General features: G+C 43.1%; 1 protein-coding gene across 3 annotated transcripts in view; it reads right to left on the reverse strand.

Annotated features, from left to right (window-relative positions):
* The window catches only part of LOC124148210 (forkhead box protein J3-like), a 28,304-nt gene extending 23,474 nt beyond the window's left edge, over window positions 1-4,830 (reverse strand). For 2 of the 3 annotated variants that reach the window (XM_048382922.1, XM_048382923.1), the window contains exon 1: window positions 4,750-4,830. The gene's annotated coding sequence lies outside the window, so the exon portion shown is untranslated. The remainder of the gene's footprint in view (window positions 1-4,749) is intronic. The other variant, XM_048382921.1, reaches the window with a different exon arrangement.
* Window positions 4,831-6,000: the final 1,170 nt, after the last annotated feature.

Consider the following 6,000-nt stretch of genomic DNA (forward strand, 5'->3'; position numbering starts at 1 on the left):
AATTCAAGTTCGACCCATAAGGTAAGGATCGTCATAAGGGTCCAAGATTTATTGCTGCGGGGCATGATAGTAGAATAACAGTAGCGAACATTACAACCAAAAGACATTCTACTTCCTGAAATATAGTTTCAAATTCAACAACTAAAATTAGTATCATTCATTATATTTTGGATTTTCATTATTATTATTTTTATTTTTTTTATTAGTATTATTATTATTATTATTGCAAAGGTTACCTGTACTTCACTACTTCACTTATAACAGGACCAATACTGATATTTTAAAGCAATTATTGCAATAAATAAAATGTTAATATACCTTCGCATTAAAGATTTGTTTTTTGTAAGGGTCCCGTCTACAAAGTGATGTTAGCATTTACAGGGGGTCCATGACAGGTTGTCCCTGACATGACGTCCCTGACATGACATCCCTAACATGACGTCCTTGACATGACGTCCCTGACATGACATCCCTAACATGACGTCCCTAACATGATGTCCTTGACATGATGTTCCTGACATGACGTCCCTAACATGACGTCCTTGACATGACGTCCCTAACATGACGTCCTTGACATGACGTCCCTAACATGATGTCCTTGACATGATGTTCCTGACATGACGTCCTTAACATGACGTCCCTAACAGGTTGTCCCTGACATGGCGTCCCTGACATGACGTCCTTAACATGGCGTCCATAACATGACGTCCCATCATCTCAAAGTACACAATGTATTATTGTTTTCGAGGAGCCTGTGTCAGTGAGCCGCTGCCATTGATTGTGGACACTTAGACGTGTCAGAATGTCCAACTGTCAAGTGCCATGCGTGACACAAGATCAATGTTGATAGTCAATATAGCCAGTGTGCCGGAGAAATCACCTGGTAATAATTTACTGTTCGACAGTTTGTATATGATTAGTTATTACTAATGTTCTCTTTATCTCTCAATGGTTGTAGTCTGTGGGTTTATGCTGTAATATCTCCTACAAACAACAAACGATTCACACCGTTCAGATTACCTGACTTACTCTATTAAAGAAGCCAATTTTATTGACTATATTGACCATAATAATCAGATTCACTAGCACAATAATCAAAACATTATCTTGACAATTATACCATGACATTTCCATCAATTTAGCTTATCTGACCATTTGAGATATCAAGTCACATGTCCGTGACAGTTTTAAGTTAATGGTTACAATGCTATAGATTTCAGGATACCCTTTTACAAATGTTCGTTGATATACATATTTTATAGCTACTATTTTGTTTTCTGCAATTAAGGTCCTGAACATTCAGCCAATCAACCGACAGCGAGTAGGATTATAGGCAGCCTTCAATGTTAGAGTCGTTACGATACAGCAGGTTCGCGATATGCATCCCGATACTACTGGTGCGATACGATTCATATCCTGATACAGTACTTTTTATTACATAAGATGATATTGTTTCTTTTTGCAGGTGAATTTGGGATGAAGATGGGATGCAGATGGGATATTGTTGGGCAGAAACACACGGGTGAGGCGAGGTGAGGTGAAATTGGGTTTAACGTCGCGTCCAAGATTATTGCACTTATAATGCGACGTGCATGTATGTGTGTGTGTTTGTGTGCACTTGTGTGGCTGCTTGTACTAGTCCGGACTGATGCCGATTTATAGTGCTAGCTCACTGAGATACCATGCCACAGTTTAACATGAATACCCCACTCATGCACAGTATACTGACTCCGAGCCGACCAGTCCTTGTTTTAGCCCCTTAATGCCGAGCGCCAGACAGGGTAACAATATGAAACACACAGGCTAGAGGGCACTAGGCTAAAGAGGTGAAATGATCCATCGGCGCACCGGTGCATCGTGACTTTTCATGTGCCGACACGATACAATCATCTTCCATTACGTGAAGGCTAAGAAGATTTTGTATCCTTGAGCATGTTGAGCATTGCACAATTCACTCGCATTGACACTTGTATTGAAATGCATTGTCATACAGGTAGGTATTGTTGCAGCCCCACCCTTTACGGGTAGTTACCACAGTACGGTACACGGTACAGATAAGGTACAAAAGTTGAGAGCATGCTGACCCCTCAAAACCTGAGGAATTTCTTATACCCCCCGGTATATCATGAATACTTTCATAGCTTCGTTTGTTGCAGTGTCTACTGGTGTCGCATTTAATCGAAAGAAGAAAATAAAACAAAATTTCAAAATTTTTAAAGAACAAAGTCTTTGTAACAGCCAGAGACTCATATTGGACCAATATTTAAATAGCACCTCACAGCTGTGGTCTTCACTTTTGCAAAACTACAGTTACAGTGATGGCTACATTGACTGGTACAGCGACGGCTACAGCTACAGCGACGGCTACATTGACTGCTACAGCGACAGCTACAGTGACGGCTACATTGACAGCTACAGTGACGGCTACAGTGACGGCTACAGCAACTGCTACAGCGACGGCTACAGCGACTGCTACAGTGACGGCTACATTGACTGTTACAGTGACAGCTACAGCGACCGCTACAGTGACGGCTACATTGACTGTTACAGTGACTGCTACAGCGACGGCTACAGCGGCTGCTACAGTGACGGCTACAGCGGCTGCTACAGTGACGGCTACATTGACTGTTACAGTGACTGCTACAGCGACGGCTACAGTGACGGCTACATTGACTGTTACAGTGACTGCTACAGTGACGGCTACAGCGACTGCTACATTGATTGTTACAATGACTGCTACAGCGACTGCTACAGTGATGGCTACATTGACTGTTACAGTGACGGCTACAGCGACGGCTACATTGACTGCTACAGTTACCGCCCTCACTAGTCCCTCCACTAGTCTTGTGCCATGAATGGAACATATACTGTAAATCTTGAAATTAATGCGTCTCCAAATTAATATGACTGCTGACCCCTTGCCAAAAATGTGACTCAAAATCAATGCGACTCCCGTACCCTATCCCAAATAGTAGTAAATCTGGCATTCATTTTTTTAACAGAAATCCAGTTACATCAGGGGATACAGGCTGAGAATGAGATAAGTATAGGATGAGTGAGTGAGTGAGTGAGTGAGTGAGTGAGTGAGTGAGTGAGTGAGTGAGTGAGTGAGTGAGTGAGTGAGTGAGTGAGTGAGTGAGTGAGTGAGTGAGTGAGTGAGTGAGTGAGTGATAATGCCGCTTTGAACAACTTCTTGGTGAACTGGACCTCGGTATGTAACCAAGATAACACAGCTACATAAACCATCGTTGAGGTTTCCCTAACCCAACCCTCATCCTAACACCAAGTACCATCCTTTACCATCATTCGGTATGAGACGGGCCACCAGGGGATTGAACCACCGACCTTCCACTCTCCCAGTCTTATAAGCATGTGTGTGAGTGATTGAAAGTTGGAGCAATATTCCAGCATCACCAAGGCAGTAAATAAACAAGTCTGGGACAAGGTATATGGACATGGTATACCGGCATGGCACATGGACATGGGTTATGGACAAGGTATATGGAAATGGCATATGGACATGGGTTACGGACATGTATGGACAACACTTCTGATGTAGGTGTCATACTTTGTCAGGAACAACAGCACAAGTCTCTCATACAGACACTGAAGAAGAAATATCTGAAATATCTGAAATCTCCCAAGCAAGTCTACAAAATATGGCAACTCTAGATTCCTCCTTTGTATCATATGTTGCCATGGTTACAAGACAATTGAAACAAAAAACATAAACATAGGACTAAATGTAAGAACCCGGGAGATTACAAGTTACATTTGTTGTCAGAGACATAGCCATGCTCAAACCTTCAAAAAAAATTATGTGGATTTTACATAAATAACTTTGGATCAATTATAAGAGATAGCTAACCCATGCCCTACCACATACCTAACCCTAAGGATCGTAAAGGGGTGCTTGATCGGAAAGGGGTACCTAACCCTAATGATTGTAAAGGGGTGCTTGATCGGAAAGGGGTACCTAACCCTAATGATCGTAAAGGGGTGCTTGATCGGAAAGGGGTACCTAACCCTAATGATCTTAAAGGGGTGCTTTATCGGAAAGGGGTACCTAACCCTAATGATCGTAAAGGGGTGCTTTATAAGAAATGGGAACCTAACCCTAATGATCGTTAAAGGGTGCTTGATCGGAAAGGGGAACCTAACCCTAATGATCGTAAAGGGGTGCTTTATCAGAAAGGGGAACCTAACCCTAATGATCGTTAAAGGGTGCTTGATCGGAAAGGGCTAAATAGAGAGTTGTGGTTAACCTATGTTAACACAAACACAACTTGCCCTAAGGATTGCTTTGGAACACAGACCTGTGAAGTGAGAGCCACAATCGACAGCCTGAGCCAATTAGTGCTAAATCAGCTGGTCCCAGTAAAGTGCATTGATGAGTTACTCCTTCACCATTGCTGTAATATACACAAAAAAGGACCTGTCACGTAAATCTATTTGGGGACTATCTAGACTTGCTCAGAGACCCATATTCAGCCCCAAGTTGGCAGCAAATGATTGTACAAATTCCCAATTTGAATCTGAATTTCCCGATTCCTCAGAAAATGCAAAAATTTTACATTCCAAAAATCAAAGTTTGAACAACATCTCCCCAGTTTGCCTGCCAAGGGCACCTTGTTTGCAATTCTAGATAAATCCTTGCTGTTAGGAGCGGGGAGCTTGATACCGCAAATACAGGACACCACATGACAAATATTATTGAGAATAATGAGACCAAGGTATAAAATCGCCTACCTTTCACAATCTTCCACAAAGAGGAAAATATCAGGGCTGTGGTAAGTTGTGTCAGGAGATTGTGTCGGTGGCCACGGAGCCATCTTGGAGAGGATCTGCAACAATGTCCAACACAATGAGCACAAGTGATTCACAGTCAAAACAAGATAAACAACACTTTTACTCCACCAATCTTAATGCTCTGATACCATGGAAACCAACTAAAACTCAACTTCTTGGAAATCTAGGCATTGAGGTGTCAATATATATGTCACTTTTCCTGGTTCATGATACTGGAATAATTACAGAACTGTTGCCATAGATACACTGAAGTGGTAACACAAAGAATGTCAACAATATTATTTACTTTTAGATAAGGTTTTCAGAAGAACAGACAATTAACGTTCTCCTTCGCATTTTATGCAGCGAGACAGGATTGGGGGGGGGGGGGGGGGGGGGAGGGAGGGAGGGAGGGAGGGAGGGAGTCAGGAGGGAGAGTGCCGGGGCATTGGTTCGGCAGGCCTGTACAGCAGCAAATGGAATATAAACAAAGAACTTGATCAATGAATGGAGAATAATGAATGCATACTCATGATAAAGGGATGTGTTTTTTGAAGGAAATACGGTAGTTAAAAACTTTAGGTTTGTTTACACTGAGGGACGTGATGAAGTTGATTAATGCTAATAAATTGCAGTTCTTCTGTCAGATGAAATACGGTAGCTGTATACTCTGTTATAGGGCGTGGCCAGGACGTGAGGGTACGCATTTATCATACATACAAGAATACAGAAAGCGCGCTGCCTGCTTCTTCGCCACGAAAACACTTGCAACGTGCACCAGAGAGCGGCAAAAACAGGCGACATTTTCTGTGATGAAAGAAGAAGTTGCAAACGGCCGAGGGAGGACAAGGTTTGGAACATGCTTCGTCCCTGTTGGACAGAATCCGAATTGGCCGCTCTGTGCGAGAAATAAAAGACGTGGAGTGAAATATATGAATGAACTTACCTTCAGATGCATGTGCATAATCGTCCTGTCCGTCGATGGAGATGCGACTCGACGGAGCGAGCACGCTTGGGTGTGGTAATGCCAGCCAGCGAGAAGTCAGGTGCGCCGCGGCCATGTTTGGCCAGCGATTGCGGAAATGACGGCCTTGGCATTCGTAATCCCGCTTGTGATTGGTGCTTTGCCGCTTCCTTCCGGGTGGCTTGGTGCCGGCTGTCTAAACTGCGTTTTTTGGCGGTCGGTGCAATGCCCAGATGCTCTGGGTGCAG

This window comes from Haliotis rufescens, unplaced genomic scaffold (assembly GCF_023055435.1).
Source record: "Haliotis rufescens isolate VD_foot unplaced genomic scaffold, xgHalRufe1.0.p SCAF_42, whole genome shotgun sequence".
In the NCBI taxonomy this organism is placed as follows: domain Eukaryota; kingdom Metazoa; phylum Mollusca; class Gastropoda; order Lepetellida; family Haliotidae; genus Haliotis; species Haliotis rufescens.